This window comes from Erithacus rubecula (assembly GCF_903797595.1).
Source record: "Erithacus rubecula genome assembly, chromosome: 1".
Classification (NCBI taxonomy): domain Eukaryota; kingdom Metazoa; phylum Chordata; class Aves; order Passeriformes; family Muscicapidae; genus Erithacus; species Erithacus rubecula.
Window position 1 is genome coordinate 87,746,522 of NC_136658.1, and position 25,852 is coordinate 87,772,373.

Consider the following 25,852-nt stretch of genomic DNA (forward strand, 5'->3'; position numbering starts at 1 on the left):
GGTGCCACATTTTAGGAAGAGTAATTGGAGGGGGAACAGTGGAAATGGTCAGAACTGCAGAAAACAGCATCTCAGGCCTGCTTGCACCGAGTGAACAGAGGTGTGGCATGGCAGGTTTGTAAGTACATGAAAGGCTGCAGCAGGGATGGACTAAACTGTTCTTGTCTAAGCTGAGTTACACAGACTTAACACTGCGTCAAATACAAATTCAGGTCAGACACAGGAAACACCTGCCAATTCTGGAAGCAGAAATACTGGAATAATACTGGGAGACTTCATTATTACTGGAGGTATTAAAAACATGTTAAACTCCCATCCATTAAAAGGAAATTGGGATGCTTGAGCTTCCTTGGGCGTAGAGGACAGGGGTATAACCAGGATTTCAGCAGTTCTGGTTTTACAGCTATATAAATAGTCCAGCAAGATAAGGAAATCAACACCAGAGTAGAAGGTAGATCCAATCAGTTTGTCATCTACCCACAAAGAAAAAGGTGCTTTATTTCTTTCTTTCTTCCCCCTGCCCCCCAAAAGGCATTGGTGACTGGAGTATTTGAAAGATCTCTCCGAACTTGTAAATGCAGAATTTGCTTTCCTGCTGCTTTCACAGACACTATGTGATGGTGCAAATGTATTTTTGAGTTTCCATGTAAAACCATACAGGATAAAAATAAAATTACATTATATCTGGATCCATGAAAGCTGTGGGTGGGTGGGAGGGCTGCTGCCAAAGCTGTGATTTTAAGCTTCATGAATTGGGGAGAAATTGCAGCTCCTCAGTGAGATTGATTCCATGACTGCTCAGCTTGATAAGCTCAGCAGAAGATCGGCAGGAAAAAAAAATCCTAAAACCTATGGGGAAATTTTGTTTGAATAAAAGCTCCTGTTATGAAACTGTAGTACTGCTTGTTAGTAGCTTTTGCTGTTTGACACAAATGCTACCCATCAGCTGATAGCATTAGTGATTATTTATTATTTCAGCCTCTAGTTAACAAATAAAATGATGCATTTCTGCTGAAAATACCATCGTACTTGGCAATGGATACTTTTTTAAACTTGTTTTATGTCTTCTACTGAGACACATAAATAGAATTCAGCAAGAGAAGGGTTTTTCTGCACTGTTGGGGTAGAAAAAGGGGTTGTGTACATTTACTTCATAGTTTGAGAATTCAAGGGCACAGAGGAGCTTTTGGCATTTGCATCTTGGCTTTAAAGGGAACTGGGAAAGCTACACCAGGCTTCGTTGTATTTTTCCTGTAGATCTCCATTCCCTTTGCCATCTCTCCTCCCTCTTTTCAGACAGGCTTTGAAAGTCCTTATGAAGCTGATAGAGCATTGCTCTAGGAGTTTCCTCATAACCAAATCCTGTCACATGAGGATACTGCTAAGAGAAGAAAAAGCCCTAACAAGTTCTAGCAATGCCAAATTACATTCAGTTCTTGTATTTTCACTTGGCATGGTAACACTTCCAAAGAGGAATTGTTTCACAATCAGAACTTCTGCAGCCTGCTCATTTCCTTTCTCTTCCTTAGCTGTTCAGAGACCATCAGACACCAGGCAAGCCAATAAATGTCCATCTGAGCTTAAGCATCAAATGAGACAAATTATTTTTTTCTTGCAAGTACAATTTAAAGGGACAAACCTGATAGTATCACTAGAAATAATTCATTTGCATGGCTACTCTTTTCTTTTTAGTGAACTTCAGGTATTGATTAAACTGAAAGTCCTGATTTTTAAGAAAGCTCTTCTCCTATGTCACGACAAACATGGGACACAATTCTCTTAAACAAAACTTAGTTCTTGCACCATGATTTATGTGACATTTTCAGCAAAGTACTCAAGAATATGCTAGCTGTCCCCAGGTTACTTGGACTTAAATTTACATTGAAAGTTGTATTTATAAGTAAGGAGCTTGTGCCTGCATAATTGGAAATAGAAGAAAGTCTCTTTTTAGACTTGTCACTAGAAGAAACACTGCTATGCAGAGGGATTTCAATGGCTCTTCCATGAAGGATGACTGGCAGCATAATTTAAAATGCTTTTAATAAAGAGATTGAGAGGTTTACAGTCCTTCCCTCTTGTAAGCATTTAAAAAACAGAAATTCCTTTACACAGCACAGCAGATGTGCAAAAAAATGATTGATGCTTAATATCCATGCTGATAGCCATGTTGCCCACAGGGAAGTCCTGAGTAAGAGGGATTTCTGAACTGAGCACTCTGAGGGAGAAGGAAACCTGATTTGCTAATTGGTTTTGGTGGGATACTTGTTAAAGAGGTCAAAACCAGCTAGGTCTGGTTAATATGTCCTGCAGTGAATTGCAGAAATCTGCACTCTCCATCCTTTGTTTCAGGGTCTGTGTGCAATGTGGAAGTAAATAATTGACATTAATTTTATTTTATTTGGAGTCTCAGATTAATTGTTGTCCTTAACAGAACAATGACTTTAAATCACTTTCATCCCAGTAAATTCCAGGTGTTCAGCAAAGGGGGCCATGCTGCTGAGTCACAAAGACTAGAACTTCTATCTGCTGTCTTTAGATATCCACAGAATAAATGTCTGTGTACACTCATCTCCCTGACTGCCTTTATTTTAATTGGAAGAGAATTTGACCCTATTTTTGCATCTGCTTTAAGATGGGATGAATCACAACTTCTCTTTTCTGATTACACAAGCAACCAGCTGTGGCTAGTTTAGGGGGAGACATTTAACCATCAGATCTATTAGGTTAGGACAGATGAATCCCAAACAAAAGTGCAAATATACATGATATCCCTGGACACACATCCCTTATGTTGTGATCCTCTGCTGATGCCAAATGACATCTGTCTGGGCAGTGCCATGGGCATTCCTGGGTGCATGTCTGCCTTTCACCAGGAAGCTGGACAAGAGGGAGGGAGGGAGGGAAGGAAGGAGGAGAGGGTCTGGCTGTTGCCAGGCTTTCACCTCAGTATGCTACAGCAAAGTGGCTGCAGAGGCCACCAAGACCAAGAAATGACACATTCTGGAGTCCCAGTGTGTAGAAATAGCCCATGTGCCTGCTATAAAACAGATGTAGTTCAATACACAAGACACCCTTTGGGCACTAGATTAGGACCTCTCAGCTGGTGAGTTCACTCCCTCTTTACATGATGCTTGTCCTAGAAAAAAGAAATCAAAGGCACCAAGGCTGAAAATAATAGCGTCAGCCTTCCTCTGTTTTAATTTTCAGATAAAGGAAATTATTGCTAAGCAAGGGAGTTAGTGCTAAAGCAAAACCTCTGCCCAAAGGCCCAAGTGTCTTCTCTGCTGCAGAGATATCAGTGTTTTTACACCAGGAGTCTGGCACTGCACGAGGCACAGCTCCAGCTGAGGATGGTTGGTGGGAGCAGCAGTGGTGAGGGAGGTCACCCTCCCTCATTGTTCTTTGACTTTGCTTTCAGGTAATTTCAAAGAGAGGTTAATAAAGACTGTTTTTCTTTGAGCAAGGCTTGCTTTCTGTGATCATTTTCTGATAATATCATTTGTTTTCAACTTGGCAGTAGGTTTGTGGAATGAGATCCCCCTGGACCTCCATGACTTTGTATTTTACCTGGCAGCAAACATCTCAGTTCTTTCTCTTGTCACCTGATCTGGGATAAAAGAAACCTATGCCTTTCTTAAGAAGGAAAAAAATACTAAAAACCCTGAGGGAAAGAATGATTATAGGGAACATGGGATATAAGTGTACTGGGTGGCCATTTTCTGGCAAAACCCTGAGCTCAAACTGTTTATCAGGTAAAGGAAATGTTTCACCATGTGCAGTGTGCCTGATCCCACAGCAAGTGGCAGAAACAGCCCCATGTGCCAGGCAAGGGGTGAGATAGCATTACACTTCTTCAAGCTCTGAAAAGAAACCTTTGTGCCAGCTCTGGTGCAATATTTGGTTTGCTTGTGAAAAAATGCAGTCTTCTATAATTTATAGTAGGTGTAATGAAATATGTGTAATTTGATAGAAAGTCCTTGATAAGATACCAGCAGTGGCAGCATGGGGTTATTTCCTAACTGGCATTTGAGAGAGCCAACATGATTAAATCAGGGCTCATTTTAAGTTGACTTGTAATTGCCTGCACAGGAAAGGTAAAAAGTCAGTTCCTCTGTAACTATGAGATTTTGTTCTCCACATCCAGATGGAATATAATATTGTTGCAGTGGCTTGTAGGCTTGTGGGGTTTAAATAGTGCCTGCAATCTGGTGCCATGCTGATTTACTAATCCTTGATCTTAGTTGAACATGATCACAGTCCCTGCTTCTGTTCATAAGGGATAGGCTTACTGTTAATTGACAGCCTTTGGCGTCCTACCAAAAGAGCTGCTATGTAGAGAGGGAACTAAAACTGAGCAGAGGATGTGTTGGACAAGCCAATTTGGTGGGGGAGAAATCTACTCAGTAGATCTTTATGCCAAAAATTATTTTCTATTTTATTGTGTCATTAAAACTACAGTATGTGATTTGCATTTTAACATGAAACTAATAAAAACAGAATAATCTGAAATGTGTTTGCAGGGTGATTAAGTGAATAAGACGTGGTGTTTGGAATCTTCCCAGCTACTCTGTTTTCTGTTTATTTAATTATTGTGTGAACTTCCATGTTTGTATCTGCTCACAAAACTTGATGGTACTTGCTAAGCATACCCAATCTCATATTTGTGATTTAAAAGAGATTGCATCCTGGGGCTGGGGACTGCATGACATTTTATCCAGCATTTTTGAAATTTGATGGAAAGATATTTAGCAAGCTGTAATTTCTTTTCCAGTAACTCCCCAGAAGTTTCAGGCTATCTTCTTTTTATTCAGAACTATGTTTTGCCCCAAGTTTTGATCCTTTTCTCTAGCTTTCTAAATCTGCCAAAACCTGAGAGAAAAATAATTTTGTGGGGAAGACTGAAATTTTTAATGTCCATCTTCTACACTTCTTCACTGCTGGTCTCGCAGGCTTCAGGCTTGCTAAATTGAAGGACAATATTTAGATGTCAGTGGTATTCTGGGAGTATACAACCTTCCACCAGATAGTTTTATAGCCTGCAGCCTTTTATAGCCTTCATTGGCTTAACTTGTCAATGTAGATGTGTTTATTTGTGGGTAACTTTAAACCTATCTTGTGTTCTAGATCTGTCACTCATGCTAAATTTGAGCCCACTTACCTACAGCCTAATATAAGTGCTTTGAAATCCCTGAAATACAGTTTTTACCCTGTGTGCTAAACTTTGGGGGAATCTCCTGCCTAGTTTCAATATTTCTTTTAACCAATGGGAACAAAAAACACTCTTTGTGTTTTGGGGATCAGTTCTAACAGTTCTTTCACTGCTGTCAAGTGAGGAGCAAAGTAGGAGCCTTCCTTCCTATAAGGTAATTCTTTAGGTTTAATGAAGGGCAGCGTAACTCTGAAAACTGAACAAATTATTTTGTGCTGAGCTAGGGCTGATCTGTGGAGCAGGGAAATGCAATGACACATCTGAAGGTCTCACACCAAACAAGCCAGTGAGTTGGAGTCAACTCTGAGCCTTCCCAGCTCTCGACTGTTTGGGATGCTCAGATGGTGCATTTTCCAGGCTGCTGTACAGAATATGCCTTCAAAGTGGCCAAATAATTGTTCCCTGACTATGTTCTCATATAGGGTATTTGGAGGTGAAGACTGTGATGCCACCTCATGAGTGTATGACCCAGCTGTGAAATCTGTCAATATTAGGCAGACATGTCGATATCAACATGAGGATTTTGCTCTCAAGATACATCAGTTCAACAGATAAACAAACTTTCTGAGAAGGGTTTTTATAAATCTGCTCTCTTATTCTGGAGCCTTGGTCTTCTATGGAACCTGAATTGGGGATGAATCACATTTAGAGAAATCCTTCTTCAGCCTACCTGTGGTGGTGTCTGTCACTTTGCCTTAGTAACTCTGCAGCATATCCTCTTCTCTGGCACCCCAACTGGCTGGATTATGCTGAGATATGGCCCAGCTCTTCCAGTCTGTTATCCTTGGTTTTGTCCATGAAGATAAGAGAACTGGAGTGAGGAACTGCGTTAAAGGGGATGCTATAAGCCAGGTTTTTCCCTGTCCTGGATTTGGACACAGCTGGGGTGCAGAGCTAAATGTGGGAGCTGGGAGACATTCCTGGGTCCAACGTGAGAAAAATGAGCTGGAACATTTTCTTACTCTCTAATCATTCTTAAGCAGGTTAAAACTAACAAAGGCACTGCCAGTCTTGACAGATGAATTCACACAACACTTCATAAAGTCATATTGAGGTATCACTGCAACTTCAAGGCAAAAAAAGCCATACTGTTTTTGTATCAGACAATTGCCAGTGGATCACTGAGTGTCCTGATTTGGAAGAGATCTACAAGAATGATGGAGTCCATCTTCTGGCCCTGCAGAGGATAACCCCAAGGATCACACCATATGCCTGAGAGCATGGTCCAAACATCTCCTGAAATTCAGACTTGGTGGCTTTCAGCACTGGCTCTTTCACGTCCCATAGTCACAACAATTCAAATATTGAAAGATCTTTGGCTTGTAACCAGAGAGGCACAGAGGCATGTGTTATATGGAAACACAAAATGGGCTGTTTCTGGAGCTGTAAGAGATGTTGAGGCATCACACCTTGTCTTAAGGCTACCAAACAGTAGCTTCTTTTTAACTCTGAACTGATAGTAATAGTTGATCATTTCAAGTTATGTTAAATCAGTGCAATTTTAATTCTGAAGAGAAAAGCACGCAAACAAGCTCAATAGAATTTACCTAAAAGGCATTAAACATTCAACTTGAATTAACTTTAATAAATTCTTTCACTCTTACCTTGAATGAGAGAAAAACATATTTGCAAGTTGAAAAAACGGTTTGTCATGAGAGGAACATAAAAACGGGAGGTGGAAAACAAGGTCTATTCTCAAAAAATTATTTTTACAGATGTCTATAAAATTTAGGAGAGCTTCTAATAAAACAAATTGCCTGGAAAATTCAACTTTTCCCTAAGGAGTCATTGTATTCAATTTGGAGACACCACTCAGCCATTACAGTGTGAAACAGCTGCCTTTAATTGAAAATCTCAGAGCAGACTCCTCCAGGCAGCTGTTTCCCACCTTTCATTAGTATGACTTTACTGTGAGGGGTACCTGCAAACAGCTGACAACTGCCTCATTACAAATATTTTATTTAAAGTATTTGTTTTATAAATAGCTTTCTGTATTGGCAGGGATTTTGAGTAATGTTGGAAAATGTTAGCTACAATTAAGTAGCTCACTAGTAATTCAAAGCTGGAGAAAGTTTTCAGAAGGATGCTAAAAAAAAATGTCAGGATAGAAATGAGGGCATGTATGTTTAAAGACAGTCCTAGGAGGAAAAAAAAAAAGTATTGTGGTGAGAATGTAATGTATTTATAGAGCTCAAAAGGGTGTGCTCTGTGAAGGTATTGATAGGCAGTCTGTCCTCTTTTCAAGTCTTATCTTCAGGGTAGCAGAGCTCAAATGTGCCAAACACTTCTGGTGTTCAGCTCTGATTGCATCTGTGCAATTTTCTCTGAGATTTATGTCTGGTGCCAGTGAAAGCAGTGGGCATTGTCTCACTATATTTAACATATTTGTTAGATTAACCGATTGGTTAAATGTTTTTATTCTTATCACATCTGCAGTGCCAAAACTTCACTGATCAACAAAAGGATGCTGGCTGGACAGATAGCAAAGTGACTGCTGTTCCAGGCAAGAAATGTAGGCTCAGAAGTGTGGCTATTGCAGCCAGGGGAGAACAGAGCTCATGTGCCTGCTGAAGTTGTATTTCTGGTTTTGTATTATGATTTTTCTAAGAGTTCTTGGGAATACATCCTCTCACACACATGCTTGGCTTCTTCATTTAGGAGAGACTGTAGAAAAGACAAAGGCATCTGGAGCAGGAAAGACAGAAGATGCACTAATGGGGCAAAACTAATCACACTGTGACTTCTACTGGTGTCCTCTCAGTTACAATATTCTTGCAGAATATTTAATACTTGGCTACTTGCATGTGCTCTACTTCCCCAGCACACATCTGAGTTAAGTGAATGTAGCCACTGACCACGGATATAGGAAATCAATTTTTGTTGTCTCTGTGTCATAATTTTAAATTCCAGAGGAAAGAAGCTGAATTTATTGAATTTGGGCTTTAGCTTTCTGATGTGGTTTGTGGGATCTGGAGTTCTCCAGGCACACATCTGGATGCAAAGAAATCATGTCTGCTGTTCACTGGTGTTCCTCTCTCTGGTGCAAGTGGGTGCTCCAGAGCTGCTGGCCTTTCAGAAGAGGTGAGTAGGTTACTCCTGGACTATGCTTTGTCATAAAAAAACCTTTCAGCATTGCATAGCATGACTATATATATATGCCCATCAGTAGCCTCTATGTAGGTGATTGAAGTGACCTTTCTTGGATTATTCACTGTATTGCACTTGCCAGTGTACTCTGGGGCTGGATGAAATACTATGTTTAATCTCTAATTTGTGCTCTGAGAAGTGGGTTGTGAATGGTAGATGGGGGAGAAAGAAACCAGCAATGTACCTTCCAACATACTTTAGGTTCATCTAGTTTCATTTTATCAAGTGCCCTTTAGCCCTTCCATTTGTCACTGGTTCATTTCTTGTAACTGCTGTGGCAGAGAGGGGCTTGGGAAGTGAATTTAAAAGAGAAATAAATATAAACCTTACAAATCAGCACATGTGGAGACTGCCTAGAGGAAAAAGCAGTTGTTGTAGAAGAAGGTCAAACCAAGGCTGACATCACAGCCAGCAAGGGGACAAAATCACTGGGATGAGAAGGCCAAGAGAAACACAGAAAGATGTAAGGTTAATTGGGAAAGATAAAATAAAAGCACTGAGCTTGAGAGAGTGAAGAAGAGGGAACTGTTAAGCAGGTCATGGAACAGAACATCAGACAAGAGAAAGGACATTTGTCACTTTAGCTGCAAAACTGCAGTCTGAACCTACTGTTCTAATTTCTGGTTAAGCTTTTTGAGAAAAAAAATTTGCCTGGGTTTTTCCAGAGTTTGCACTACCCTGTTTGTGCTCAGGGTGGCCAGGGATTTCCATTCTATCTAGATTTTTAAGTATTCCTTTCTATTCATGTGAGCCAAAGGAATTTATGGAGACTTATCAATGTCACAGTGGCACAGAAGTTCAAGTTATCTGTGCCACCATCAGGCTTTGTGTGGCTGATACTGAGATTCACGGCTGCATCCTTCAGTGCCCCAGCAGTGCTTCTCTCAGAACACATAGGCAGGGTGGAGTACAAGTACTGAAATCCATGGTAATCTCAAATTTACTTCTCATTCAAGCTTAATGTCATTGTTTAGATTGTGTGGGTCTCCTTTGTGTTCCTGTACAAGATGTACATTCTCAGCCATAACACAACTGATAAGCTTTGAAACCATACATGTTTCACAATGCTCACAAAATCCACACAAAATAGACATATTTTAATGCCCAAATATGCTCATTTAAAAGTTGGTGGAAGAATTGTCCACCATGTAGAATATCAGGACAAGGTTTTGTACAGAGCAATTTTTTTAAATTAAGCTTTTGTTTTTTTGTTGTTGTTGTTTTTGTTTAAAGTCTTTGAAAATAGGATTTGATGCTGATCTGCTGAAAGGCCTTATCCAGCAGTACTGCTGGCACTAAGTCACAGGGTAAACACAGCCTGGCACTGCAAGTCACAATGGACCACAGCTTGAAAATTACTGGCCTAGCAGCCTGGGAGTGGGAGCTCTCTGAGCTCTGCCTCTGAATCTCTTTTCTATTGCCTTTCTGAATTTCATCATGAACAGTATAAAACCCACCATTTCTGCTTCTTGCTTTTGCCTGTGTAAAGGGAAAAGTGCAAGCACAGAAATACACTGCCTTCCCCCCCCCCCCCCCAAAGTCTTCATCAACCTAATTTTTCCATCCTTCTCTCTCCTCTTTGCTCATGGGCTTTCAGCTCTCCTTTGCCATATCCCCCTGCTTCTGTTAGCATTGCTCCTTTGTGCCTCATGTTGTTTCTCTTCTCAGCATGGTCTGCTGATGTGCTGTCGTGCTGAGCAGAGGGGCTGGAGCAGGGAAGAGTCCTGCCAGCACTGGAAGAGGCAATGCTGTGCCTCCATTCAGTGCCACATTTATGTTCTCTGATTATCAAGAGGTGCTGGATCCAACTGAGCCACTTCAGCTTGGTGTGACAGCATATCAACAGAGTAAGGAGGGAGCCCCTGGCCCTGGCACACAGGGATTCATGAGAGCATCCCACAGCAGATGGGGGCCTTCTTTCCTTCTGGCCAGCAGGGACTCCATCCCTCTTGTGCCTGCCTGGTGAGATTCTTTTGTAATAATGTTTATATTGCATTACTTATCCACCTGCTAGCACACAAGAGACAGGGTCAAAAATTTGATCTCTTGTAGAAGTTCCTTGGATGCTGTGTGGTAAACCCACTACAGATGCTCTCCAAAACACATCTGCTTAGGCTCTTGCTTGGGAACATCAGCCTGCAGCAAGCATTCCCTGTCCTGCTGAAGGCTGGATCACTCCAGTGTCCTTTGGATGCTGCAGCAGCTGCTGTGTCTCAGCTGGGGGACACTGGCTTGCTAAGCTGCTGCAACCTTGCTTACAGCTGGGTGTGTCTCTCCAGCCTCCAGGGAGATGGTGGCTTGCATTGCCTGTTCCATTTGCAGTTTGTGGCCACTAAAAGGGCATTTGCCATGGGGCTGGCTTCACTGTGTCACCACAGTCACCTGCAGGGGTGACAGTTCTGTGTTGGGATTTCAGTCACTCCCATCATTTGTGCCCCATTTGTATGACACTTTAGCATCTTGATTATTCCTCAGGTTTGTGTAAAATTTATGTTCCCCCCCAAAATTCAAAAGCTGATGGTTTTTAGCCTATTGAGGTAGAAATTTCATTTGAAATTTTTGGGATGATGTTAGTATTTTCCGATAAAGGAAGTTTTTTGTTGTAACTTACTACTTAGGTTGGTTGATCTTTGATGTTTACTACCAGGCAGATGTACATAGTTTGTCCTACAGTTGATGATGTTCCAAAACTTGTCTGAAGTTTTCTGCATGTTACTGCAACACTTCAAATTCCATGCTGGTCACAATAACTATTTGGATTACAATCTATCAAATAGTTTTCTACTTTTGTGTTCTTTGCATAGCATGTTTTATACTTCCATAGATAGTCTCAAATCTTTATTGAGAGGCATGTCCTTAGCCTCTGCATCCTTTCCATGATTACTTTTGTTGTGATTGATTCAAAGTCTTTTCACAAAGTCCATCTTTTGAGATGTGGGTATCTTCAACAGTAACTTCAAAGAAACAGTAGGAAAGTCAGATGACTGATACTGAATGGGCATTTTTTCTTTGAATTAGTCAATGGAAATTTTAAGCCTTCAAGTGTTCCAAACGATTCGGAGAACTATGACAGAAATAAAAAAAACAGAATGAAGGAAAAATTGCAGTCTCTTCTCTCTCTGTTATGTTGTCTTTCAAAACCCTGTCTTAGTTTCCACTCCAAATCTAATCCAGTAGACTTTTCTGGGCTGAGCATACAGATTAAAAACCATTGGTAATACAGTGGGTTTGTCTCTTACTCTCACCTCAAGCAATAATACTGTTTGTTTTAATGCATTCTTTTTGTGAGATTCTGTGAAACTTTTTGTTGGTGCAACAGAGAGGTTCCAGTTTATGCCCAGGTTCCCAGCCACACTGGGGGAAGCAGGAGGTCAGATCTGATTCTCCAAGGGCTGAAGAGTCAGGTGTGCCCAGCCCTGCTGGAGACTGAATGGGGCAGGAACTGATAGAGAAGAAAAGAGTAGATGGATTTGGCTAGCAGTAAAGCTTAAATGCTTCTGCATCAACTGGACTGTCAAAGGAGCTAGCTCAGGGATCTCAGTACCTGAACTGGGATGGGAGTACATGAGTGTGCACTTCTTCCAGGCACAATAATGCAATTTCCTTCTGGGGATAACTGTCAGTGCCTAGAGAGAGCAAGGAAAAGCTCTGCTCTTGATGATCCTGCTCAGCATGGGATTTCCAGGCCTAAGGCTCTTGGCAACCTCCCTTGTGCTCCCAGGAGAAGCCATTTACCCTTCTCTTGACTCCTGTTTTACCAGAGGTCATTTAAAAAAAAACACAACTCTGTAACAAAATGCAAATGCTTGTCCATTTATTTTCCTGTACTTTATTTTCTGTATGAATTTATGATCATCTTGATCTTTGCATATGTCTTTTTGGGAATGTAGGCATTAGCTGGAGGCTTGCTACTCTTGCCCTGAAAGATCCCAAATGTGTAGGTATGCTTTGAATTCTTTCCCCCAAATCAGCTTCATTTTTGCACTGAGTGTACTGGTGGCTGTTCTTCACATGCCAAAGCCCTACACATAACATTGAGCCAAAACCAAGTACTAAGTACCACTGTAATCTGGATTTCAGTAACCTGGGCTTCAGGTATATCCACATTTATGGACTGCAATTACTTTATAAGTTCTTATCTCAGTCACTTTATTAATAGTTACCTTGGCATATTGTTAGCTGCAGGATTTGGGCTGCAAAAATCTCTGCTGGAGGCTCTTCCATCAGATTCATCATAACCACATAAATTTTTGTGCACTTCAATAATTTTTCAGCTGTAATATTTTCCTTATGATGATATGGTATTCTGATGTTACATTTCTGTGGTGCATAGCTTTATACATGTCCTGATAGAGCCTTTTTCCCTTTCAGTATTGCTGATTTTTTTCTATTTGTTTGGCTTAATTTTTACTTTTTTTCCTAGCACTACAAGTAAAAAATAGTGTCTATCTTATCTTCAGCTTGTGCTAATTTTTCTCTTCACATGCTGTGACTCTCTTTCTGCTAGAGCACTGATTTGTCATGGTAAATTATACATAGCTCAGTGTCATGTGGATTTCTGTGCTTTAAGTTGCATCCTTCACTATTTTCCTTAGTCTAGCACCTTCCATCAAACACATTTCTTTCTTATGCAGCTCAAAAAAACTAAAAAAAAAAAAAAGATACCCAGAGAAGAGTAAATAACCTTATCTGCTTTGTAAACCCTACAGAAGCTTTTGCAGTTCTGTCTATGCAAACTACTATTTATCCAGATAATAGGATAAGCTGAGGAATACCACAAATCAGTTCTCAAAGAGAAGTGGGAACTTGAGGAACACTGTTACAGTCTCTTTTTGACTCTTCACCCTGGCCATATTTCTCAGTTGCTCTCTGGGTGTTTTGTGGTGTGATTGCTGTTATTTGGTGTGATTTATTTTGTCTCTGGGCTGGTGAGCTGTGGGCTGATGCCACAAAGCCTGGTGTGGTGGGACAGAGCTGCTCACAGGGCTGCTCTCTGCTGCCTGCACCATGCTCTGTAAAGGAGCCCATGGGCAAATGGGGAAAGAATCTTCTTATTCCCATTGGGATGAAATTGCTTGCAGGGAAATTCGCTGTCGGATGGAATGGATGAGGCAGGAAATCCTCTTCGGGTTTTCCATCAGAGTGTGGGAAATGCCCCTCTTTGGCAGGTAAGCCAGCCTTTTGCCAGGCCAAGGCAGGAGCCACGGCCACATTTGCTGGTTTGCTGGTGTAGGGCCATGGCAGGGGAGGCTCATAGAGCACTGCTGTGCCCCTGTGACTCCAGAGTGGCTCTGGTGTGGTCCCAGAAGCTGTTGCAGATAGCACTCCTTAAACCCTTGCTGCTACAAGGGGGAGACATGCCCCTGGTCCTTTTGTGCCCTAACCTCAGACTGGGGCAGGCAAAGGGCATGGGGAATAGGAGGCTGTGCCCATTTCAAAAGAGATGAAACTCCATCCCCAGGAAAGTTGAGGTGCTGAAGAGAAAAATGGCATTTCTGCTGAGTTACACAGCCCTTCACACCTCCCTCCACCTGTCCCCTGACTGCAAAATAGCCACTTCAAGGGCTGTTTTATATATGGAATAATTGAACAGGTGAGCTGAGGAAAAGAAATTTTTGTGGACTTCTTAGCTGCAAATTGTAATTTCTGCCTTGTAACCAAGGAATTCTTAAAGTGACAGACTGAGGAGCAGATAAATGCAAAATAAATTGTATGTACATGTCTCAAGTTTAGCACAGTAGGACAAAACATAAAGTAGGAGCTGCATAACAAAAAGCTGTAGCACCATGATGAAAAGTCTCCTGACTTGCTTTAAAGTGAGGGCATAAGCTTTGGTCCTAACTCTCAGAAGGGGGTGCTATTACCTCATCTGATTTCTTTGTATTTTATAAGTATATCTATATGGTTTCCATGCATATGTATGTATGTATGTATATGTAGCACCACTGTAGTTTTAAAAGCAGGCTAAAACATTTACTTCACTTTACCCAGAGCTTTAGTGCATGTTTTTTATGAAAATGATCATGAAGTTGCTGCTTTTTTTGTTTTAATTACTCACTCGTGCAGTATGCAAAAACATTTTCAGCAATATGGGATTCTTTTGAAAAGTATGGGAAACCTTGAAAATGGAAAACCAGTGGAAGAAAATGAAGAAATGGCAGGGGAAAAGTGGTGTCTTTGTTTTATATTGCTCAGTGCACAGAAAAATGTACTGTCTTGTGCAAGAAGTTAGAACAACATATTCATAGTCAATGTGTATGAAAAATACTGAGTTGAAATCACTGCATTTTACTATGCAAAGGTATGATGGTTTAGATTAGGAAATCAGGTAATTTTAAAAGTCTGGATACGGCTGCTTTATTTCCCTAATTTTTATTTCTTGACATTCATTGGACATTTAAGTAGTCTTGTTAATTTCTTGTTTGGACATTTATTTATTTAATTTGCACCTGTAAATTAAGAAAAAATAGTTGCATATATCTCTCTTGGACACACTGCTGATGAATGTGAGAGACTTTCTTTCTTTTCTTCTTGTCTGTCTGCTCTTGCTAACTCTTAGAGACACATGACACTTCTTCCCTACCAAAGCCTTGCTTTGGAAAATGCTCCTGGATCTGTAGTGTCTCTCTTTGGGCAGGAAAGGCACTCAGTATCTCAGTTAGACTGGGCACAGTAAGCAGTGAAACTGTACAAGCACAGGATCCTGCTGCCTCTGCAGCTTCCCCAGCACTGCTGGAATACTCCCTGGTGTTCCTGACCATCCGTGAGGGAAGCTGGCACAGCTGAGTCACAGTGTCCAGCTGTGCCATTGCAGAACAGCCCTGCCTCAAGCTGCTGGTTTGCAGGCTTTGAACCCTTACATGACCTGACTTAGTGGCCAAAATGCATCCTTACTATTAACTGGCAATAATTAAATGCCTTAACCTGTGACTCTTCAATTAACAGCAGGATTTCTCTTTATTTGGGATTATGGCCACAGCCAGGTTCTGGGTTTAATGGGTGAGCATAGATCCTCCTAATCATTTTACAATGTGGAGCATCACTTAGCACAGATGCCTGCAGTCCAGACTTCCTGCAAATTCCAACCATTGGCTTCAGTGGGTGCTTAGAAAAGAAGAATTTTCAGGGTGGCTCCTGTTTTGCACAGGGATTTCTTTTGGCAGATATTTGGGTAGCGTCTCTGAAGTACTGTAAAAACAAAATTCTCATTGTCCTAAGGGTTGTGCCTTCTAGGTTTATTCTGCCCTATCATCTCCATTGTGGCAATGTCATGGAAATGATTACATAGAAAGAGGTGTAAAGGTAGTGTTAAAATTACATCAAGACACTAATCTTGCCTATTATTCCTCATTTATTTGGATATCGCACCTGGAATTTGGATGTAGAAGAAATTGAATGTGGAACCTCAGAAGAACAATAGCAGCTTCTTTTAAATATTTCCCAAATCCTAGTGCTGTAGATCTATGAACTGTTTGTCCTCAACCAGGAATAAGATCCCAGTCATAGATACCTACTTTAGGGTGAGATACCTTTTGATTTGCACATTTCCTTTCAATACGATAAAAGGTACCCTTATTTTAATTCCAGATAGATCAATTTTAAATGTTAAGACAGATGAATTCTACTGCACACAAGACTTCTGTGAAGAGAGTCTGGCAAGTTTCAAGTGATTTTTAAAAGTGTCTTAGTCTGGTCCCAAAAGGCTGGTTAGCATGACATTGACCACTCCATACTTCATATCTGGGATGTTCCTGGGATTCTGACCATTCCTAAACATGCACAGAATGAATATGAAATTACCTTCCCCAAGGACAAAGTGTCCAGAAAGAGTCAAAGGTGGGTTTCACTTCCCAACTTCCTTGAATTTCTCCCTGTGGAAGAAGTGGGATTTTAAGAAGCTGAGTAAGAGAAAGCTGTTGTGCATTCAGAATGGGTGCAGGAAGACTGACAGGGAATGAAGAGTAACTGTTTAGTTTGAGAGACTCATTTTACTTTGTGTGTAGATATATATGTATATTGAAATATAGTGACCATATTTTTCAGGGTCTGACTTAAAAGATCATCCTGTGGTGCCTGCAACAATCTCATCTGGAACTGTCCAGTATTAAGATTTATATGTTTAGTTCTAGACTACAGTGATCTCATTTGCACTTTGAATTTGTTAGCAACTTCTAAATATAGTGTTTTAAATCCTTGGGTATAGTTTTAGAAATTTGCTGGCTTGTTGTCTGAAAGAATGACTCCATCTATCATAGCAGTAAACAGCCATCCATGGGAGGAGTTTTAGTGCTGTATGTGCTGGATGTTGCAAGCTTCTCTAGGCACTTCTGGCTGAATAGTCATCATCCTTGGAGCACAGCATGTGTGCTCCTTGGCCTTGTGCTTTGTGCTGTGATGTGAAATCTCACTTTCTGTTCTCATATCCAAGACCTAAACACTTGCTCCTGAACCCAGGACCTGGCTGAGATAAGCCCTGCTCTTATCCTGCACATGATGAAGGGATGAAGGGCCCCCAGGGATGCTGGGCCAGGCCATGCTTCTGAGTAGATTTCTGGAGTGTTTCTTGCTGGGAAACATGCAATTTATACTTGTGTGGCCCAAAAAACTTGAGGTGCAGTCATCTATGTGTGTATGAATGGAAACCTTCTCCTGTTTGGTTATCAAGGTACTAGCAAGCAGGCTAAGATGAGACTTTATGCTGATGAGATGCAGTCAGTTAATAAAGAGAATGTGACAAAATCAATGTGAAGCAGAATGTGCAGTCTGCCTTTTGGTAATGCCAGCACAGTACACAGCAAATGTTCGACTTGCACACACCTCACCACTAACAGCACTGAAGGATACAGGAAGAAAGCCTTTCTGGAGCCTCTGACTCCTTAGGTGTGTGTCTGGAGAAGTGGATGAGTCCATGTTGGAAAGGACTGAAACAAACCTCCCAGGTAGCTGAGTGCAAAATTACAATGCCTTCTTATTTCTTTTGTCCCTTTTTGTAGCTATGCTGTAAGAATTCTTGAGTGTAATCACCTTGGTGTTCTGCTGCAGGCCACAAACTCAACTCAAACATCTGTTTTCAGCTGCACCACCTATTTGTACTTCTCTTCTTGGCTCTGGCTGCAACTCACACTGTTGTGTGCATGTATCACATATCAGATGGGAAAATCAACCTTTCATGTCTGATGCTTCTTTACAGCAAAGCTGAGCTCTCCAGTGTTGTCTGATAAGATTGTGCTCTAAACAGTCCATGAAACACAGTGAAAAGTGGTTTCAGATACCTTCCAGCATTTTACCAGCACATAAATAGTTAGCTGCCATTGGAAATCTTAAGCTACAGACAATGGGAGATGGTAACCTCTTGTGCACAGGATTTAAAACTATAGGATCATTGACCTTGAATCGTGCATGTAGCCTGGGAAATCTAGAGTTAAGCAGCTTGCAAAGCCATAAAAGCCTGCCACCACTCTGAAGAATAGAAGCCTTCTTCTAGTTTTCCTGCTGATATTCACTGTTGTTTCAATCAAAGTACAGGTAGTACTTGAGGAATGACATATCTTGTGAGCTTTATATACCAGTAAAATGAGATTATGCTCATGACCCTGCTGCATTTGACTTTTACACTAGAGAATATGAATCAGGAATTCATTTGAAAATGCACAAAAATATGAATTAAAATATTTTTATTTTAATTGCTGGTTTCTCTTTAATTGCACATCATAACTCACTCACAGGAAAGTAAGAATCATAATGAAGAAAATCAGAAATAAAAAGGGACTCACAATTGTAATGTGTATCAGTACTGAAAAAATTATGAAAAACATAATGAAAAGCATAGAAAACTATATTTTTCTTACTAGCTTTATTCTTATAATATCACATTTTAAAAATACAATTTTAGAAAAAAAATGAACTATAGCTTTTTGCAGTGATAGGCGACAGGTCAGAAAAGCATTTCAGAATAATTTTACACCTTTTAACCTTAAAAAATACTTTGCTGACAATTGAGAAAGGGCCTTAAAAGAAGCGCTGATAGGCATTCTCACAGCAGGGTTGCCATGTCCCATCACATAGCAGAGGGTTTCTGCATAATGTATCCTGTAATAAGAAGTGTACTGCAAATCACCAGGCTTGAGTAGCAGTTTTAAGAAAGTAATCCTTGGCATGAACTGCTATTAGTGATGACACTGAAAGTTTGTTACGTAAAACTCTTCAGAAGACACAAAGAAGGTAAACTGTTTAAAATTTAGATTCGAGCCTTAAAAGAACTACTTTGTCATAGAAATTTATCTGCATTTAAATATATATTTAGTGTGCTCTGTTTTGGGGTTTTTGGTTTTTTTTTTCCTTTTTGCTTATGCTTGGACAGACTCGTTAAATGGAAACCGCAGAATTTTGTTATATGAATGTCACTTTTCCCTCATTCCATGACACAAATGGTAATTGTTCCAAAAGCATCTTAATAATTACTGGTGTTAATTATGAATGTTAATACAGTCAATGATCACTTAGAGACCCCATGTTGCAAACCCTCTATAAATGAATTAAAAACTTTTAAAAAGCCCCAAAACATTTAAAATTCCAGTATAACAAAGACTAAATCAGTCCATCAAAGCACAGCAAGCTATATTCATGTTTTAATGGCTAGACTAATCAAAATGGGATATGAATCTACAAGAAACCTTCTTGTTGAAATTAATTTTGTATTTGTCTGGAAATGTAAATAAAAGAAAACGTGAAGGGGCCATTTCCAGGCAAGTTCTTTTCAGTGTTAATGATGCAAATCAGTGAAGTTTCTCAGTCCCTGGGGAATCTTTTTGTCTTTCTCATTTCCATAAGAATGATTTTCAGATGATTAAAATAAAAATCTAATGGAAAAAATTCTTTATACTTTTCTCACAATACAGTTTAGTAGGGATCTGGAAAAAAATACAAAAAAAAAAAAAAAAAAAAAAAAAAAAAAAAAGTAAAACCACCAACGAAATGAGCTGGAATTGACTTTGCAACTGTAATAAACCTTCCTAGGAGAGTGTTGGTCACAAAATGTTTTTGTATTTCTAATGGAGACATTTTTGGTTGTCTTTAGAAGTATTTGATAGAAGTTGCAGTCATCTGAAAGCTTGATGTTTCAATGTAACTCCAGAATTTTCTCAGCAGCTAGTAAGGGGTAATGAAATGTTTCATTGTGTTGTTTTCTAAGTGAGCAGTATGAGAAACAGGCAGAGACATAATAATTAAAATTTTGGCTTTCTGTATTTTTGGCAAATATTTTTCTCAGAGTTAGATTCTTCCTGAAGATCAAGGACTGGATTGATACTGCTATACAGGAGAAGCATTGATCATTTTAATCTGCTTTTAATCCCATCTTTCCTCTGGAAAGGAACTACCTGAGTGACTCAATAAAAAGCTGCTATTAATCTATGGCTTTGCTGTAAGGCAAGATACATCCCACAGTGGTTCAGGATTGGCTTTACTTTCCCTCTTTTTCCAGAGAAATGGCAAAAATGGAGATTATCATAGTCCATGTTAGCCCCATGTGCAGCACAGACAACACCTCTCTCCCTTCCATGGCCATAGCCATATTCTGGGTTTAATGCATGAATATAGATAGGGGAAGGACTAGAGAGAGCAGCAGTGTCCCAGGCTCTGCTGGCACACACACAGGAGTGTGTGTGCACTGAGAGGTGTGTGTGCACTGAGAGGTGTGTGTGCACTGAGAGGTGTGTGTGCACTGTAAGGTGTGTGTGCACTGAAGGGTGTGTGTGCACTGAGAGGTGTGTGTGCACTGTAAGGTGTGTGTGCACTGTAAGGTGTGTGTGCACTGAGAGGTGTGTGTGCACTGTAAGGTGTGTGTGCACTGTAAGGTGTGTGTGCACTGAGAGGTGTGTGTGCACTGTAAAGTGTGTGCGTGCACTGTAAGGTGTGTGTGTGCACTGAGAGGTATGTGTGCACTGTAAGGTGTGTGTGCACTGAAAGGTGTGTGTGCGCTCCTCCTTGTGCTACAGCAGCAAGTGACAGCCTGTAGGGACATGGCACAGCGAGCACTGGCCCTGCTGGTGCCTCCCAGCAGCCAGCACAGCTCTCCTTGACACTGGCAGGGGAGGGCAGGTGGCAGAAATAACTCTGGAGGGAGCTCAGAGCAGGAGCTGCTGCAGGTGACACCAGAGATGACAAGATTATATTCTTATCTGCAGGCAGTGCTCAGCCAAAGTGTGTCCTCAATGTTCACTAGTTGTTATAAATTGCCCAGGCCCAAGCAAAGGGGCAAGGCAGTGTTTTTGGTGTGCACAGACAGGGTGTCTGTCCAGTGAGAGAAGAGCAGAGGTGCAGGAAGCTGCGTTGGCACAGGCAGGGATCCCCATTGTGGATTCAGGCTGTACAAGGAGGCTGCAGGCAGGAGACACAACAAGGAACCAAATTTCTGTGCTATTCCCAACCAATGCACTCTTGTGGAATAGAGAGAATGAATAGAGAGCTGCAGCCCTCCAGGAAACTCACATAGAAATGGAGTTGGAGATTACTGTTGCTTAGGACAGGATTGCTTCCCACTGGGCTTCCTCTTCAGCTGCTAATGAGCCACCAAGGAGAATCAAGTTGTTCTCAGGACTGCTTGGGTCTTGAGTTGTGGAGGATTGAACAGAACTCTTGGGTTGGATATGGGATCAGATGGTACAGGGGACAACTGTTCAGGGAAAATACACACGTGTCTGATACCTCTGTGACTCTGGGAGGTGATTTCGTTCTTAATCACTCTCCATTGCTCCAAGCTTCCCCAGCCTTGAAGGAGGTCTCCCACAGCTCCAAACGGGGGAACTTGTGAAGTGCTCCTGGCTGCGGTAAAGTCAGAGGATGCTCAAGCTCCATTATTCAACAGACAGTAGTCAGGAGCCACAAAACATGAAATTTGGTCTAAAATCTCCAAGTTAACAAAACCAGAATTAATTATTTATAATGCTTTTTAGACAACGTTACTTGGAAGTACATTTCAACACGGATTTATTAATTGTTTGCTATATGATGTTAAATCAGAAAGGTGACTGTTTTCAAGCTATCCTCCGGACCCTGAGGACATATATTTCTTGTTTCCTTAACATGGAGAGAATATGGAAGCCCAAACTTTAAGAAGAAATACACTATACTACATGAAATTATGATTTATGACAACATCACCACTCCATAAGTTTAATGCTGCTCTTCCTCCATCTGTTTGGGTGAGGCAAGGGACAAATTCCAGGAAAGATCTTTGAAGTCTTTAGGGGAAGAAACTCCTTTCCATCTGCCACTCCTCCTCTCAGTGGGGTCCTCAGCCTTATGCCTTGCCTCTACATCCACAGAGACCCCTAAAGAGCCCACAGATTATGCCATAACCAGGCAGGTGACAGAGAGGGTCAGAGTGAAGTGCTCCTCAAGGCACCTTCCCCTGACTGCCCTGGAGTCAGCCCTGCCTGCCTCTGCACAATCCTTTGCTCACCCCCCTCACCATGGAAGGCTAAAACATTTATTCTAAAAAAATAAGTACACAAAAATTTAAATGTAGAACATGGCCAGTTCTTTATATAATCCTTTACAGACACCCACTGCTCAGTGTATTTGCCTGAGGTTTATGAGGCTCTAGTCCCACCCCTTTGTGGAAAGATGTTTTCTCCTATTCCCAGAGTGTGCTTGCTGCCTGGCTAGGATCTTGCTTGCTGGAGCATTGCCACAGAACATCCAGTCATTTGGTTTCAGTGGCATGCCAAAGAGAAGGAACATGACCCTGTAGCCTAAGGACTGAGTGCAGATACTTGGAATTTTCTTATGTTGCAAAGGAAGATCTGAAAGGTAAAATCAGCCTTGTCCCCACCTTTCCCTCTGAGCACATGCAACTACATAGAGATTGGGCACTTCTTCTGTGAGATATGAGTTTGGTTTCTCTCAGGCAGAGAAAAGATTGCACCTAAATATGTAATTTCCTAAGGAAATAGAAGAGCATTGTGAATACTGGACAGACACTGATGCTAAATATTTCAGGGATCCTGGTCTGGCAAATCAGGTAGGCAGCTTGCTCAGCTTGCAAAAACCTTTCCTGTTTACACACATAACTCTTCTTCCCTGGGCTTGGAGGGTGTTATCTGGAAGGGAGTGTAGCTGGTAACTTGTGAACTGTCCCATTTGGTCCAGAGCTCCCTGTTCCTGTTGCCAAGAGACAGTTTGCAATGTGCATCCTGCAGCCTGCCCTTGCCAGTTAGGTACAACTCCAATGTGCTCCCCTCTTTGTCCTCCAAATGTAGCGTTATGGATTGCAGCCCTGTAGGTGCCAGGCAGGGATGAGCCTGTTCTGGGAAACAGACCTGCAGAAAGTGTAACTGATACCACACAGCTGACATGAACTGATGTGGAAATGCTGTCAGCTCATCCAGTCAGAAAGCTCTTTGAGGCTGTGCCATCTGCACACTCCAGTGGCTGCTCCCAGCCAGTGCCCGCTGCTGCTCAGGCTGGAGACAGGGCTGCTGCTCCTGGAGCCCCAGAGTGCTCCTTTCCTTGGCAGAGACTTCCTGCACAGTCCTGGGGTCAGGGCTGCCTGGGGCTGAACAGGGTGATGTCAAGCTGGGGTGAGCTTTCCAATCTGCAGGTTATGTGAGTACATGGTGCTCAAGAGATGAAGAGGCTCTGGTGTCTGCCCTGTCCATTCATGTGCTGGCTTTACAGGAAACACCCCTGCATCTTTAACTGGTTCTTTGTCTAGTGAGCTACAGAAAAGGCAAAATAAGGTCCTATAAGAAAAGAGGTCTGGCTGTAATGCTTACTTTTCTTCCCTTACCCTATTCTCCAAGACTCGGTCAATTATTTCCTCATGTGTATCCCAGGAGTATCTGCAAAGTAAGTTAAAGGAGGGGTTGTTTTCCAGGTCACTCCACTTGGAGCAGAGAAACGAGTGGTCTGGCATCTTTTAGAGTAAAATGGAGGAATCCTGCAAACAGTAATGTTTTCCTGGGGCTAGACAGTCTCCAAGTAGGAATTACAATTATGAATTTAGACATCTTAAAATGCCTTTATGCTGTTTCAGAAGCCTAAATCCACGTGACTCTGTTGGGGTATGTCTAGGACCTGCTTGAGGAGAGCTTCAAGGCATAGAGATAGTGAATTCTTACCAGACTTTATAATATCATAAGAATGAAATTGAAATTGCTTAAGCAGTGAAATGGTTTTTAGTGATCCTCTTACAGTGTTGGGAAGCTTTCTGGAACCATCCTTTCTGAATGAGTCCTGTACACATGTTATATCCCTCAGAGAAGTGGTATGAGATGGGATAGCTCTGGTGCAGGTGCAATAGAAGAGCTTTAAAAGTTCAGAAGTGTGAACTTTCTTCACTAAGAGGGTAAATCAGTCAGGATAACAAATCCTGCTACAATAAATTAATTAGTGTATTCATTGGAAAGGACTATGAAAAGTCTAGCTACTTATCCTAGAAGATAGGCTGAAGCCAACACTAAATTTACATTTCAGTAAGGACAAAATATATCCCAGAGGATGTGAGCAGGAAGACCAGTCTGTTTCACATTTGCAGAAAAGTGTAGCTCTGTTGCTGTCCCACTGCTCTCAGTGGGAGAGGAATTCTCCCCAAAAGAAGAATTCTCAAGAGGAAGCTCCTCTTGTGTTCAGCCCCAATCTCCCTGCATTCCACTTCAGATGCATTTCACTTTGGGCTTCTTTGTCTCACGGAGAGCGGCATCTCAACTCCTAGAAAATCCACCCACCTCCCGGTCTTAAAATCCACGCTTGCCTTAGGTGCAGAGCTTATGAAAAAGTTGTCCTGGGAAAGATGCGTCCCTCCCCTCCTCCTCCTGCTGCCTGCAGCAGGACCATTGTCTGCCGGCGGCAAGGCATAAAGGAGTTAACGAAGGAGCCGGCAAGGAGGGCCGGCGGGTGATGTCAGAATATTTCCAGGGAAAGAATGTGCGGGGGGCGCTGGCCGGGCTGGGCTGGGGCTGCGGCCCCACCCCGACATTCTTCTTGTCCGGTTCCCACAGGCGGAGAGTGGCACGGGGGGTCAGAGTGGACGAGCACAAAGAGAGACCCCCTGCTGCCGGGGCCATCGTGCTGGGCTGTCACCGCTACTAATTCATGACTTCACCTTTAATCTCGCTGATCCATTATGGGTTAAAAAGAGACCCATTTTACAGCTGACAAGATTGAAGGGAGCGCAACCCAGGAACTGGGGGGGGCGGGGGGGGGGGGGTGGGCATGGGGTCGGGGAAAAAAAAAAAAAAAAGAGGGGGGAGAGAAATAACCCCCGCTAAAGTTCGTACAATTGGGACCATCTGCTAAAAATAGATTTTTGTGGGGTTTGTTTGTCCTTTCCCTTCACTAAGACAATATCTACTTTAAGAGGGAAGCTGGTAACTGCAGCTGAATCAGAATTTTAGTGCACAGGGTCAAAGCAAAAAGGAATGGGGAGGAGAGGGGAGAGCAGGGGGAAAAAAGTAAGATTTTTAGGGCCAGGACTGCACAGTGGAAAGGATGGGAAGTATTCAGACAGCTTAGTGCTTCTTTAGAGCATGTTTGGTGAGGTCATCATGAGGAAATGACTTAAGAAATTTATAGAATGCTGATGTCAAAGGCAAGCTGATCAAATCAACATTGATTCAGCAGAGTAATAGCTATAGGTGTGTGGCACTTCCAGCATGTTAATAATGACACAAATGATGGATTTTCAGAAACCATCACACCAACAGTGCTGTGAGATGCAGATGAAGTTTCCAGAAGTAATTCCACTACTTTCATTAGTAGCATAATCACGTTCAATTTGTCCTTTAATGAAGACTTTTATGCTGTTACTTCAAGCAACTAAAGTGCATATTTTCAATGAACTTCAGAAAGTAAGCAAATTGGAAAAAGAGGAGTGGAATTTCTGAAAAAAAGAAAAAAAAAAAGAAAAAAAGCAGTAAAGGAAAGATAATTTGCCATATAGGTGCAAAAATAATTATTTTTAGCATATAGCAAATAATTCAACATTCTTGCATTTCCTGGTTTTGTTCTGCATCAGTGAGGATGCTGTGGGTACCTGTGTGTAATGCTAGTTAAGGGGGTTAGGGTATTGCTCCTTTTTGCTTCTTCTAACTGATGCTCTTTGTGAAACATCTTTTAATTCCCAAAGCAGTTTTACCAAGCCCACCAAACTAGTTTATCACTCCTACTGTCCTCCTACTGTCCAGAAAGCACTCAAGCTCAAGAAGGAGATTGTTTGCTGGATTTTCCCTGTCTTTTGCCCTGGAACTGCTGGAGCTGCATCTGGTAGGAACTTGCAATGTAAGCATGTAGTTTATACTGTCAGAAGTGCCAGAAGTGCAGAGCTTTTGTATCTGCTACAACACCCTGTTCCTTCCTTTTTCCCCTTCCAGTAGAGGAACTCTGGGAGTTATTGGCACCATGGTTGCCCCACTGCCTTGAGGTGAGGATGGAGAGTGGGGAAATTTATCATGAGAATGCCATGAAATTTGCAAAGATTTTTGTGTTTTTGGGATT